Source organism: Falco punctatus (assembly GCF_963210335.1).
Source record: "Falco punctatus genome assembly, chromosome: 5".
NCBI lineage: Eukaryota > Metazoa > Chordata > Aves > Falconiformes > Falconidae > Falco > Falco punctatus.
In genome coordinates, this window is record NC_137584.1 from 5880917 (window position 1) to 5895569 (window position 14653).

The 14653-nt window shown below is 45.9% G+C and overlaps 1 long non-coding RNA gene across 1 annotated transcript in view; it reads right to left on the reverse strand.

Moving 5' to 3' along the window:
- The window catches only part of LOC308064662, a 604713-nt gene that overhangs the window by 513919 nt on the left and 76141 nt on the right, over nucleotides 1–14653 (reverse strand). The window lies entirely within an intron of this gene.

Consider the following 14653-nt stretch of genomic DNA (forward strand, 5'->3'; position numbering starts at 1 on the left):
ATTACAGTTTCTGCTCTTTGACAGTTCTTTTAAGAAGTCACAATATCATCGTGCATGCACATCATCAATAAAACATACGTATTTTGTCTTCAGTGAAAGTCCAGCTTTGGCTTGATTTAAAAATGAAAGCATAATATCTGGGAACAGACTGTAAAAGAAGAAAAAAAATATTTTTGCCTGTGTTTGAGAAGGCATAGGGTCAGGGGCTTATTTGACAGTTTAGAATCCATGTCTTCCTCCATTCTTTGTCCACTGGTCTTTTTAGGTAATGGACATAAAGAATTTTCTTTAAATAGCAGCATAACGTATGAAGCACATGATAGCCTTCAACAGGGCTCCTTAATATGAACAGTCATCTAATACTAATCTTTAAAATTCAGTTAGGAGAAAAAGTGATAATAAACCCAGGGTAATCTAAATCACTAGGTTTGACACGCCCTGGTATTGCTTTCCAATAAATCATCTTTGGTATTCAAAGCAGCACTCAGTTTAATGTTAAAGCATATTAAGGTATGGAGTCCTGTCTCAATAAAGTCACTAAAATCTTTTATTGACTTCAGCAGATATGATACCTTATCCCAGATTTTCAAACTGTGAGTCTGCATTTGGAAAGTGCGATTTTATATTCCATTATATTTGCATTTGCAGGCATTAAAACAAAGATGAGACAGAATAAGTCATACCCTCTGTATCCGTTAGGGGTTTTTTACCTCCAAGATAACCTATTTTGAATTCTGGTGGGTCAATGCAGAATCATAAAGTCTGGCAGGAGTTCAATGGACTTTACATGAGAGTGAAGCAATTTATTTATCCATATGTGTGCAGATGGGGTAGAGAACATAATGAACAAAACTGCTCTCAGTAATGCTGACAGAGTCGCTTCCTGACTGCTTGTGGCGATGCGATTCCAATGCTGCTTTCTTTCCTTCTCTCCATATATATGCATATATGTATGTGCATGGTGAAAACGGGCCACACACATATTCAAAGTCTTTCCCCAAAATAAAGGTAGTAGTCATAATAACAGCAACAAGAACAACAATAATAATGTGAAATAACTTCACAGCCACCAATTTAACAAAGGGGAAACTTCTGCCATTCATAGCCGTGTCTGGATGGATCAAGCCCTACCATTGCTATCTGAACCATTTCTTCTTTTTCCCCATGGATCTCATGGAAAGTCCCTCCAGGGCTCAGCGCCACAGGGACACACCACTTTCCACCAAGCTGAAGTGAGGGAGAAGGGAAAGGACCTGGAAACTCCCCGGTTCTTGTTTATGGCAGGCTGCTCCTGGAGCTGCTATGTGTGTAGTGCTGTGAGGGTCTCTGGGGACTCCCCCATGGTGTCCCTGTCTTCCAGGGCAGGGCTTGGTGGTTGTTATAACCTGGCTGAGAGCAGAAACCTCATCAAGAGGGGTGAAGAATAATCATCTCTGGTTGCAACTCTGAAAAGAAAGGGTTTAAGATGTGGCAGGGGCATGATGCAGGATCTGCTATGCGTCATTTCTTAGCTACGGAACAAGGATTAGGGGTATCATTTTAATACAGGAATGTGGGGAACTATACAGGCTATGGATCCATCAGGTAAACACTCCTCCCAAACTTCCACAAGGGTAATAATAAATGCTGTAAGACCTTTCAGCAGCAGCCGGGGTGGAGTGTGGGGTGGGGGGGAATCGTTGTCTCTGCAATGCTTAACTCACAGCCTAATTCAAAGTAATTTTTCAGTTACACACCTACCTGCCACCAATGCGTTCTGAGTAGGCAAAACTAATAACAGGCAATGCTCAGTAAATCCAGGATTTAAAGCTTTAGCTAGAATGTTAATGTCTAAATTGAGTAATACTATCAGTCATGAGAATTACAGTTATCTACCTCCTTATCTTTTCCTATTTATTTGAGGGCTTTTATTTATTCTTATTATAGCACTAGCAGAACCTGGCAGCACAGCTCTGGCAGAGGGAGGGATGGTCTCTCCGCATGCGGCCGGTGGTGGTGCCGAGTTGCCTGCAGCAGCGAGGCCAGGGCACCCAGGTGCTGCAAAACACTGGTTTGGGCAAGGAGACAAAGAGAGAGGATTTGGCACTTCATAGCAAGCCTGGTAGGAAATGAGAAAAGAGCGAAGCCTTCCAGGGCGCAGCTCCTTCCCCAGGCACATCCTACATCCCCGTATGGCTTGGGAGGTGCTGGCTGGACACTGCCGCAGGGGGAGGAAAGTTTCAGGTTCAAACCCCCCACTCCCACTTTGGCAGCTGATGAGGGGCTCCTTGGCGGGGAGGTGGCCAAGATTGTTGCAGCCAAGGGTTAGTGCCGATGGCGAGGCATTTGCAAAGGGAGCTGGCTTCTTCCTGCCTGTGCTTCATCAGACATGAGCATGAATTGTGCATAGCTTGAGTATCTGCTTTTTACCCCAAATTGTTCTTTAAGAAAAGCTTCCACTTTCAGCTTGGTGTTCTTCACTCGGGATCCTGGAGCTAACCAAGATGTGGCTATGTGCAGACGATAAAAAACTCCATGTTTACAGTCCTTATAGACAGATTACAGGAAGAGTTGCCTAACAGCAAAGTGTCAAAAAAGACCACGTTATGCACCTACAAATTGGGCATTTAGCCCAGTTTTCTATACAAGTGGTATATGCAGGTAAACTATTTAACTTCATTTTCCCATGGGAAAGCTGAGGATCTGGTTTAGCTTAGTTAAAAGACTGAGTTGTCTCACTCAATGGCAATGCAAGCAGCGGTTGCATCTGGAGCTGGAAAGGACCGCTCCTACAGGGACCAGCAGCTGACCTCCTAAACACATACTTAAGCTGAGACCTTTTGGGTTCTTTCATTCAGGACATTCAGGCCTGATTTGAAGTGAGCGTCCATCATTTCGTTCCTTTTTAATCCCGTTCAAAATACTGCTGGGCCCTGCAGATGCTTCATTTCATTATTGCAGACATGGGGAAGCTGCTGGCTATCATAAGGAAGGACAGAGGGGGCCTTCAAACTCAGTGCCACTCTATTCTTAACACTTCTGCTCTTTGCCCTTTCTTACTGATTACACAAGGTTTTTAAATAGTTGTTTGGGATCTAATCTTAGCTGCTGTGTCAGCTGGCCCCTGCTGAGGCTTAAATCCTTCTGCTGAGTATGAAAGCGTAGACTGGAGTCTCAAAAAGGAAGAGGGCACTTGCCTTCTAGAGAGCAGTGTGGAGGTGTGAGTGAATAGGAGTGTTTCTTGTGAGAAAGTGAACAGTGGCAAAGCGTAAGAACATGGGCTGATGTACATTTTCTGTGGTCCCTTGCCCTCTGGCAGTTTGCTCCTTCTCCTCTCTATGCTGCCTCCTCCATAGTGCCAACACAAGCGCTTGCATGGCTGCCTGGTGAGTCAGATCCAGCTGAAGCGATCCAGCTATAAAATAACATCTTTTTTTTTTTTTTTTTTTCTTTTGTTTTGGGCATGTTATGACTGACAGATCGTTTCCAGACTTCATGACTTGGGTTTCAGAGCTAGGAACTGGTGCAGGATTTGTCACACAGGTAGCTCAACAGCTCCATCAAACCAGGTTCCTGCTGTGCCAAGCATGTAATGGGCCCTTCAGGGTCTTGTTGTTCGTTATCGGAAGAGTCTAAAAGTGATCTGCACTTCCACACAGAAGCACTGAAGAAAACTTGAGTTTCAGAGCCCACCGAGGTACCAAAACTGCAGGGGCTGTGTCTGTGTCCTTCAAAGGCAAAGTCCTCACCAGAGCTAAGAAAATTCTCCCCATTCTGAGTGCCAGTGACTTTGCTCACACGAATACACTTCCCCCCCCCCCGCCCCCCCAACAACAACAAAAGTAACAACTAAGTTGAAAAATTCCCTTTGTCTTTTTCTTCTCTTGAAAGATACCTATGCTCCTTTTGAGTCTTTGGAAATACCCATGCTCAGGTGGATGGGCAGAACATGCAAGTCATCCCTCCTGCTACGAGCCACGTGGCCGACTCACCGTGGGATCACTTTGCTCTGGGCATGCCACGGTGAGCACCTCTCTGCACCGGTACACAACGTCCCAGGGCAGGCAGGGCGAGCTTGGTGCTGCAGCGGCACTCGTATCGCAGTGCGAGCATCCCTTGGCACAGGTGCCCATCACCTCTGGGGCAGACTCCTCTCACTGCCTGCTTCATGATGCCCCTCTCTGTACTGCTGTATCTGTGTTGTTAATACTGGGAATCAAAGTGGTAGATTACTGGGAATTGAAGGAGTTTGTTTCTCATCACTGCAGAGAGACACAGAGATGCTTTGCAGAAGGAGCTGCTGACCAGTTGGTGGTCAATCACGTAAGCAGACTACATCTCAGGTGCATCTGCAGCACTCAGGCAGGACAACCACTACAGCCTCTTCAGCACCAGGAGCACTTGATGCCTCTGCTCCTCAAATTTTATTTGAATACCAATGACAACATGGGACTTGGGAAATCTTCGTTCTTAGAAAAAACAAGTCAAACTCTGATTTTACAGGCCTGTATTGTTAAAAAAAAAGAAACTGCTTGGTTCTATATCAAAAAAATCAATCTCCTCTAGAGGCTGGGTTGGTAAATAAATCAGGAGGAGAAGCTGCTGTAAATTAGAAGAGCTCTACCACATTCACAAGCAGAGCGATAGAGGCCAGTCATACATCAGTCAGTCACACTGCTGAGTTGTGGATGTGTTTACTCCACAAAAGTAATTGCAACCGTATCCTTTCACAGGAGGGCAAGGTACCCTGCATTTTCCCTGGGGTGCAAAGATGTGCATGGGAAGCTGGCAGTCGTCATCCCTGACAGTCTATGCTGCACTTCTCCTCACACTAACATAACGTGCGTACCTCGTGTATCCTTAAGCCATCCTAACCCAAACTGGGGGAATCGAATGAGCCAGACGTTACCAGAATTGTGCAAGCTCTCTGCCCAAAGAGGAGTAGACTCATAATATTCTCCTTTGCAAGTCACTGAGTTAATCGCCTGTTTTTACATATATTGCTATAATACCTGGCAAGTCATAATAACAGGGGCTTAAGGTATTGGCAACAGCACACACACACAAAAAATAATAAACAGCCTTTATCAAACCATTCCTATGAGGGGAAAAAACAGTATTGCATATGTCAAAGGCCTCATTATTAGAGTGGTATTTAGTCTGCAGCTAAAAGGCCACACAAGCCTCTACTTCTGACTGCTAACTCAGGTCTCCTCAAGAGACTTGACTGGGATTTAAAGGGTAAGTATTGTGGAACAGTCTGCAGAGGAGAGAGCAGACCCCTTAATGCTGTCTTTTCAGGACATTATTCTTTCCATTTGTATAGAGACAATTGCTCCAGCTAACCTGCCTGTCCTGTACCCTAGGCAACCTGAGAAATTAAAACTAAGTGCCTAATCCATCAAACAAATGGTTTGCCCTGGCTCCATCAAAAGTAAATAAATAGCTATGCCCCCTTCCCTGAAAAATAAAATGTTTCAATATCAAAGAAAGCTTCTTCCCTGCCTCATCTTTCCCTCTTCACATGCCCAAAGGGAGGACCTTACAGCATGGCCACAAGGTCTGCAGAAGACCAAGATCTAAGGACTATTCATTAGCACAGATATTTCCTCTCTAAAACATCCATGAGCTCAGGGATCCAGGGCAGACTTGGGACTGACACAACAAACCACACGTCAACACCTCTGGTGGGGCTCCAAGGTAAAAACCAAAACTTGAGACTGATGGCTTGGCAGGCAGGGGCAGGTCTCGCAGAGCACTCAGCATCGCCTCTTCCCTGCTGCCTTCAGCAGCCTGCAGTCTTTTCTGGTGCTCCTCACAGTGTCTAACTTTGCTTTGAAAGTCTGAACGTATTTACTGCCTTTGATTTCCTGGCTGGGGGTGCATGCTTGCAGCCTGCTGATGAAGCTGAAAGAGCCAAGTCAAAGCACGTTCGTGGAAGGAAACTCACTGGCACCAGTTGCCATTCTTGCATGCATGCTAGAAGACACTGCCGTGAAACACTGCACAGCAAGGACAGGCACGGGGCTGGGGCTGTGCATCCCTGCACAGGCAAATCTGCCTGATGCCTTCCCTGTCCTGTACTGCCACGAGCAGATCTGAATCCCACCATATGCCAGCTTCAGGCACCCTAAGCCTCATTAATTCAGCATGGAAAGCAGCAGCTAATATCTAAAGGCACTTAAAATCTTTAGCAACCATCATTAGCACCTTCTTCCTGCGCCACAAAGGTTTATATGCACTTAAATGGGAGCTCTGGGGTGGCACCCTGTTCCTGGTCCGAATAGATGGGCAAAGGATGGCTGCCTCAGTCATCTACCCTTCACCCGAAACTCCAGCCACATCTAACCTCTCACAGCAGCAGCTCCGGATTCGGCAGCAGGCATGGCGATGGGGATCACTAGCTGGCCAGGATTTAACTGAAAACAGATGGGAGTGAGGCAGCCTGAGCCTGATGCAAAGTGCTTCCAGTCCTTGCTTCTCCTTGGGGTCTGCAAGCCGCAAAAGCAACAGTGCTTCCCAGCTCTGTCATAAAACTTCCTTAAAGCTATTTGTTGGGGTTTTTTTTTGAAGTGAAGCTTTCATTATCTAGAAGAGATATTCAGAGACACTCACAGCTACTTATCGCTAATAAAAATAAACATTAGGACTGGACAGGCTGGGTACCTCACTGCACTTGTTCAATAGCTGCTTCTTACTTGGCTGAGTACCAGATGGGAATGACCACCCAAGAGCTTCTTCTCTGGAAGTACCACCATTTGCAGAGAAGCTGCCGGGTTTTGGGAGAGCAAAATACAACACAAAGAACCAAAAAGATTCTGTGTGGCTGGTCCCCAATGGACCATGCCCAGGAAGCCCGTCTGCCACACCGTGGTGTGGCTGCTCATCACCCCACGCTTTGTACCCTGTTACAGGAGGTTTGTTTCAGAAGGAGGGCAGCAGGGACTGGGAGAGTCCCCTGATGCACACACGGCCCCCTGAGAGATATGCTGCCAGGTGCAGCAGGTTTTTCAGCCATCTTGGCCAAGGGAACAGCATGGCCCTTCTCGCCAACCTCACAATGAGCTGAGAGGGCAGGAGGGAGGACAGACATCTGAATAAAGGCTGTGTTACTGTCCTGAGCCCTCGTCCTGGGAAGGACAAGACATAGTTTTCAGTCTGTGCTGAACTGAGAAGGCCCATCACCTCCCAGGACTGGACTCAAGCATTGTGTGACCATGCCTTGAGGGCACCTGGACTATATCCTAAATGGACGGAGGAGAAGGCGGCAGGGCTTCCTCCCACAGATCACAACCAGACATATGAATGTCATTTCTTTTGAGGGAAAATTGGAAAAGGTGCTGTAAAAGCCATAGAACTGATTTAATGGCTTGAGAATCCATTTTTCCGTGAGAGACCCAGCTCATAACATTTGGGTTTTTATCAAATAGAAGACTGAAAGATGATTCTCTTGTAGCATGTGAAGTACTTCCATGGGAGGAAATACCAGCTGCTAAAAGGCTCTTTAACCAGCAGAAAAATGCATAACAAGAGCCAGTGGCTGGAAGCTGAAGCCAGGCAAATTAAAATGGGAAATAACGCATATATTTTTAAGAGTGGGGGTAATTAACCACTGGAACAAATCCTCAAGGGAGGCCGTGGATTCTTATCTCTGGAGAGTTTCAAATCATGGCTGGATGGATGCCTTTCTGGAAGATGTGCTTTAGCCAAAGAAGCTATTAGGTTCAATACATGGGTAATTGTGCGATATGTAATGGCTTGTGATATACAGGAAGTAAGAACAGATGATCTAATGTTTCTTTCTGGCCTTAAACCTAAGAAGCTATTCATCTAGATGGGAGCCCCGTGCCTATAGCTGAGAATTTGATCCAAGGCTCCCGCTGCAACATTCATAAACCTGTGAAAAATGAGTGCATAAACGCACCAAAGAGAATAGAATCAAACAGTGAATGGGGAACTCAGGATGAAGAAACACACCCATAAAATAATCTATTTCTATTTTTTCATGAATTATGCTGGAATACAATGAGCACCTATAGAAACCAGGACTGTGAGGCAGTAATTTAGACTGGAGAAATTCAAATGAAATGGGAAGACACAAGACTATGTTTGGAGACTGTCAGGTTTCTGCGATAAAATTGCATTAGTAATTAATAATCTCCCAGAAAAGAGAAAGAGAGAGATCATCTGCTACCATGTGTCTATTAGCAGATAAATCCAAAGTGAAAGATATCCCCTCTGGGACTACTTGATGGATTATATTAAATTTAATGGTAATGGAAGGAATACTGTAATTGGAAGATGCTGGAGGGAAAAGATATGGTGGGAGCAAGAGAAGGAGGTACATTGCTGATATGGAAGACCCCGTGGTATAGGAATGGGCTCAGTTCCTGCCAAACTGCACCAAAAGAGCAGAAGGTGCTCCATTCCTTATAGCCAAGGACAGAAAATGTAGAGGACGATCTTAGCTAACATGGAAACCAGTCTATATTATCCCCAAGGGAGGTACGTTTGGCAACTACAGTGTGGAAAATAAATATTAGAAATGCCAGAATTTTTTGAATCTGTGAGTACATTTCAGAGGAATAAAATGACAAGTTCAATTAGGTTCCTTGAAGCAGAGGAGAGAAACTGATTAATCAGGCATGGAAGTTCCTAAGTAACCAAAACAACTGTGTGGGCTTTCTCCTCTTGACTCATGTTACAGGAGGAGGGTGTATCTATTTGAAAATGGAATATATTTCCACATGCTCTATAAAGGAATGTCCAAACATATCTAGATAGAAAATGGTCTCTGTTACATAGGTCTCTCCAGAGCCTGTCATATGTTGTGCAAAGCTCTGGAATACGTACAGGAGTTTTAGGGTGTTTTCTTTGAAGGTAAAGTGGCTTTTTAAAGAATATGGGGAGTCAGTGGTAACATCACAAAGGGGCAATATAAGCTTCACAGGTAAACTTGTATTGAGCAGAAAGATAACTATACCAAAAGGCAGCTTAGATTTAAAAAAAACAAAAACAAAAACAAAAACAAACCAGCAACACATTTATAACGCCTGGAGTCCAAAGGCTTCTTGGAAAAATAGCCGTGTCTGTCAGGAAAGAGCAATGTGGAGAACCATATCCCTGCAAATTGCCAGCAGAATATCAAGAGTTACCGTCCTCGGCCAGTAAAACATCAAATTATTATTACATCTGAGCTGGCTCTTTCCCAGAGCATTGGATACCTTCTCTCCCAGCCTCGGAAAGCTGCCTTCTGCAGATGGGCTTTTTCAGAGGTGTCATACACCTCACCGCTCAGGGGAAGAGACAAACAAAAGCCAATGCATGTGACACAGAAGTGAACCATGCAAATAATATCATGCGAGAGGATGAATCCTGATTGTAAAGCTACAGGATGTCTGCAGAGAAATTCACCTTTCCAGTAGTGTTCCATTTACTCGCTTTGGCTGAAGGCTGAGGGAGGGAGAAGGGACCCCCTACTAATTTAGAAACCTTCATGTTTTCAAAGGGTTTTGGGGGTCGTTTTTTATGTCATTTTTGGTCACAGCTGATTGAATTTGATCACGACAGCGAGTAGGAGGGTGACCAAGGTGGGGCTGTACTCTTTGGCCGTGAGCACAGCAGAGCACAAAGCCACTGACGTGGCTGCCACGCTCTTCTTGGTTTGGGTTTTTCTCCACCACCCAGCAGCCAGCCCTCCTCTGCACCGCGCTCCCTGATGCTCCTGCACCTGGGTGCCCCTGCCCACCGCTGGAGCCGGTGGGTGCCAGGCTTCCTGGTGCCACAACACATTTGTGGGTGTTAGCATCATGAGCAACTCAAGCAGCATCGCTAATCTGTGTGGCATTGCCTCTCCTCGACAGCACCAGCCGCTCCAACACGGGGATCACTAGTTTATTTTTATGGAATATTTTGTGCATCTGGACTTGTAGCTGCTTCCCACAGGAGACTGTCTTGGAGTAGGAAATATTCCAAATAACGTATGAGCTGCTACGGACATCCACAGCAGAGAAGTGAGAGCTAACAGATGAAGCATAAAGCTGGGCGCCGAACCCTTGCAGCGCTTAACCCTGACTCTGCTGGTGACTTGCTGCAAGCATGGGGATGAGCTATTTATCTAATGCCTCTCTCTCCCGCCTCCAGCAGTTATTATGAGGGTGAATTATTTAATGTGTGTGCACAGGTTTGATGTTGTATGCACCATTTCATACGCACATAAGTGCCAAGGATTATTGGGTGGCTCTGTCATCGCTAGAACACTAAACATGCATTTCTGGGCTTAATTAGGTGTGTAAAAACGACTGCACACAGCCACACTGGAAAATGTGAGTCCTGATGTATAAATAATTGTAAGGACATGGCAAAATGGATCTCAGCAAGAGAAAGCCCATCTGGATTTAGCCTTGGCCAAAGCCTGCTAAAGTGCCTCTGATGGCCTCTAAGCTCTTAAGGCACCCAGAGAGGATTCCCACCTCAGTCCTTTCCTGGTCTGCCCGGTGAGAGTCTGAGCAGAACAGGGCTATTACTTCATTAAAAAAAAAATCAAACAAAAACCTGGACAGAAGTCATGAAAGCTTTGCTGTAAGCTCAGATCTTGAGCACAGGCTTATCAGAAGTTTTGCGGAGGCTTCTGTGTACCTTGGAAGGGAAGGTGGTGGGCCATGAATCTCCTGGCCTCTGTGTGTGTCAAGCCACCCTGAAGAACGTTTCATGGCTTGCCTGTCCTCCTCACTGCTCTGCTTTGGGAGCGGTATGTCGCATCCAAACACATGCTAGCCACTAGCCTTCAGTTGCCCTGGAGAAATGCTCCACTTGCGGAGCCAACAAATTGACACCGGCGAAATATTTTATGCAAGTCACACAATCACAGAATGGTTTGGGTTGGAAAGGACCTTAAAGATCATCTAGTCCACCCCCTTCTGCCATGGGCAGGGACATAAGTCAGCAAGTCGCAGCAAGCCATGGTTTGCATTTGTGCAATTTACTTCTGTTTGGGGGCCGGCTAATCTCCACCAGTGCAAATAGCAGCTTCGCCTGTATGCACTTGTGGACAATGCTGACAAAGCCCCATCAGTGGCTGTCACCAGTGGATATAATATAGCAAAATCCCCTAACCAAACAAGACCTTAATTTCTCATTGAGTTTTGGGTTCCCTGAAATCTCAACTTGAAAGAGGTTTCATCCCTTGCTCAAGGGGTAGAATCCTCTGGTGAGAAAAAGTAAAGAAAGGTTCATAGTGCACAGACTTTCTGCAAATAAATGCCTTAGTATCTCACCAATGGGATCAACGTGATGCAACTGCAACAGCATCTCAGCCTCATCTCTGTTGCAGACCTTGGGAAAAGTAAGTCCAGCTTTTTCTGATGACCCTGTGTCATCATAGGAATGTTTTCAGAGTACATTCTTCATATGTTAATAGTTTTGCGCAGTATTAAACTGGATCTAATTATGCTCAGTTTGCTAGGAACAGCAAATCAGATTCACAATTGTGTTTTCATTTTAAAAATCATTCTATATAAAGATTCCATTAAGATGTTAATTGCTACCGGAATTATATGCACATAAATAATAAACAAGAATACCCACCTATTATTAGAAAATAATTTCCACATATACCAAGCCATTTACTTTAACGTGCTTTAGATTTTAAGTGGCAAGTAGTGTGCCTGGCTAGAATTAGGAAAAGATCCTCTGTTATGAAAATGTGGCTTTATGTCCTCTGCAGAGTGCCACTTGCCAGCCCACACTAAAAGAAGGTGATGCCCTTTCAGCATCGATAAAAAGAATGGCTCACATAAAAATTCTAATGATGGGAAACATTGCGCAAGTTTAAATCACTGAAGGAGACAGCACAAAAAAAGAACAGACTATAAGACAAATGTGTGAGGGCAGCAGACGCTTTTCTACCTGCGGACCCTGTATTTTAACCAAGCAAGGGCAAACTCCAAACCTTCAAAGAGGCCTGGATGACGTGATCATGTCCCTTGCCAGAAACTCCCTGAATTTGCTGGTCTGTCTTTGTGGAGGATGCAGTATGAGATGGGAAGTGAGCTCCCCAGCCCATGGGTGACGGCCACCCCCGGAGAGCAAAGGCAGCGAGGACACAACTGTGGCCAAAATCCTGATAGGGGTCCTCCCTCTGCTGAAGTGGCAGCAGCTGGAAATGACGCCAGTGAGCTCAGTCACATCACAGGAAAGTATCTGTGCTTGTGCCTATGGGTCTCAAGGTGTCATGATGACAAGATGGGGTTTATTTTTGGCCTCTAGAAAGAGGATTTCTTGCTCTTGCAGAGCATATTGGACACTGAGATCAGACACGCCCTACGTAAGGTCTGTTGACATGCCCATTGGGCAACAGTCATCTTCGGTGACACACAGAGAAGAATGAAAAGGAAAATACAAAAAGTCTAGCAGTATCAACAAATTCTCCTTTCTGTGCCCTTCCTCTAGCATCACAGGCTGAGTCCACATGAGGGAACAGAGAGATTTCGCTCGGGAGAAAACTGGAAAGGAACAAGAGGAATGTAAATGCAGTGTGAATCAGAAAACACACTCAGAATTATAAAAAGTCTCTACTTCAAGAGGTGACACAATAGAAGCCTGAAAGCCTGAGCAATAGGAACTAGGAAATAGAAAACGGAAATTAAATTTTTAAAACTCTGTATGTTTAGATGGTGTTATCTTCAAGACAACAAACAGCAAGGGGCCAGGAAATTCCAAATTAAATCCAACACTTTCCTTATTTCCTGATTTTCTCTTGTTAAGTATAAAAAGCACAGCCAGGTTCAAGTTAACATTGTATTTCCTGCCATGCGATTCTATTGCGTAACTTTCATTGCTATGTACATGTGGACTGGCCCACCCTGAAAAAAAAAAAAAACCAAGATACAGTATCTTGACAGGCAAAGAGAGCCCAGAATTTCAGAGCCATAGTTCACAAAAGATGCAACAAGCCCAACTGCTGGTCCCAAGAGGTTTTTTGTAAATCCAAGGTGAATACATCATGGATGGAGTTCATGTCTGATGGCAGATTCTGTTGTTATTAGGTGACATCTATTGATCAGTGTGAGCTATCTGACAAGTGTTTACCCTACCAGAATTTAAATCGTGTAGCTCTTTGGCACTGCTCTGACACAGTTGCCGTCTTCTACAGTGCTTTAACTCCTGTGAGTTGACTATGAAAGGCAGCTCACCAAGGTTGCTGGCTACCTGAAGCTTGCAGCATGTCCTGCTGCAGGGAGGGATCATCTGAGACACAAGTCGATGAATTGAGCAATAGGACATTTCCAGCCCTGTAGGCAGTTCCTGTGCAGGGACATTCATCATGGGAAACAGACCCAGTGGGGCAGCGGGACGTGTGGGGTGGTGAAATGAGGCCCGGCCAGTTCCCCTCCAGCCAGAAGGCGTTAGTTCCCAATGGCCGCCCAAGTCCCAAGCCCTAGGAGCACACCTATCCATCAGAAAGAGAAAGCCAAAGCAGAAGGCATACCTAGCACAAACACACAAAACAGTTCGTCACACATAGGTGACACCTGTCCCCAGTCCTTATCAGTAGAGTGTGCAGGGCAGCACGTATCTCACTGCAACCCCAAGAAAGGTGCTGTTCCTCTGGCAGAGACAGCTAAGTCCTCAGACACTGCCAGTGATGTCGCTGGACCAGCAGCAGGAATTCCTGGGGCGAGGAGGTGACACCCATGACACCAACAGTGGCGCAAGGAAACCCATGCCTTCCCCAGGCTCATCCTCGGCGTGGGGTGAAGAGCCCAGGGAGAGACCATGCCTGCTGTCACTGTGGCCTGTGGAACTCGGCCGTGAGAGCAGCACGTGGGGGACAACTGGGTGTGAGTTAGGGCCAGTGCAGCTTATCCCCCAGGCAAAGGGGACTGTAAAGCCACCTCTGTGGATTACAGCCCTGCAGCTGGCCAGATGCTGGTCGGCACGGGCTTGGCATGGGCACCAAAATGTGTCCAGCCACAGGCTGGCACTGATCCTGCTGTACTCCTCTCTCTGCAGCGGGGGTCCTCCTGGCCACTGATGCTCAGCACAACGTTCCAGTTGCTTCCTCATCATCAGGAAATAATTTGGACTCAAACCTTATTAACAAGAAGGTTTTGCTCCCACGAACTCTGGGGGCTCGGTGGCCTCAAGCTCAAGGGCTTGCTTTCCTCAGGTGCTAACGCTGACTCTGATACAAGCCCCTTCTTTTGTTTTTTGAGTGAAGCCCGTCGCTGGCCCGAGGGCAAACAGCAGCCAGGGGATGGTGCAGACCCCACGGGACTATCCATGGTGCCTGGTTGCCACCAGCTGTGTCCTGCACCCAGCGCCTGCACTCTGCCAGCATCCAGCAGCACACAGGTCCCACAGCACAGCCCAGGAGCCCAGCCAGAGTTAGACTCTGATTATTGAGATTATTGTTAGGAGGTGGGTTTAGTCATGACGACCTGACTTTTCACTGATATCTATGAGAGTTGACCCAAACTTCTCAGCTAATTCTGTGCTTTCACAAATTATTTTTTGACAGTCCTGGAATCCTCAGAATTGAGGCTGAGAGGTGGCAGGACATTGTACTTTTCCCTGTGCCAATTTTAATTTTAAAAACTGCCTTCTTTTACACAGTCAATAGGTTTTGAAAGGAACAAGGGAGGGAGGGAGAGACAGAGAAGCGCAGGGAGGG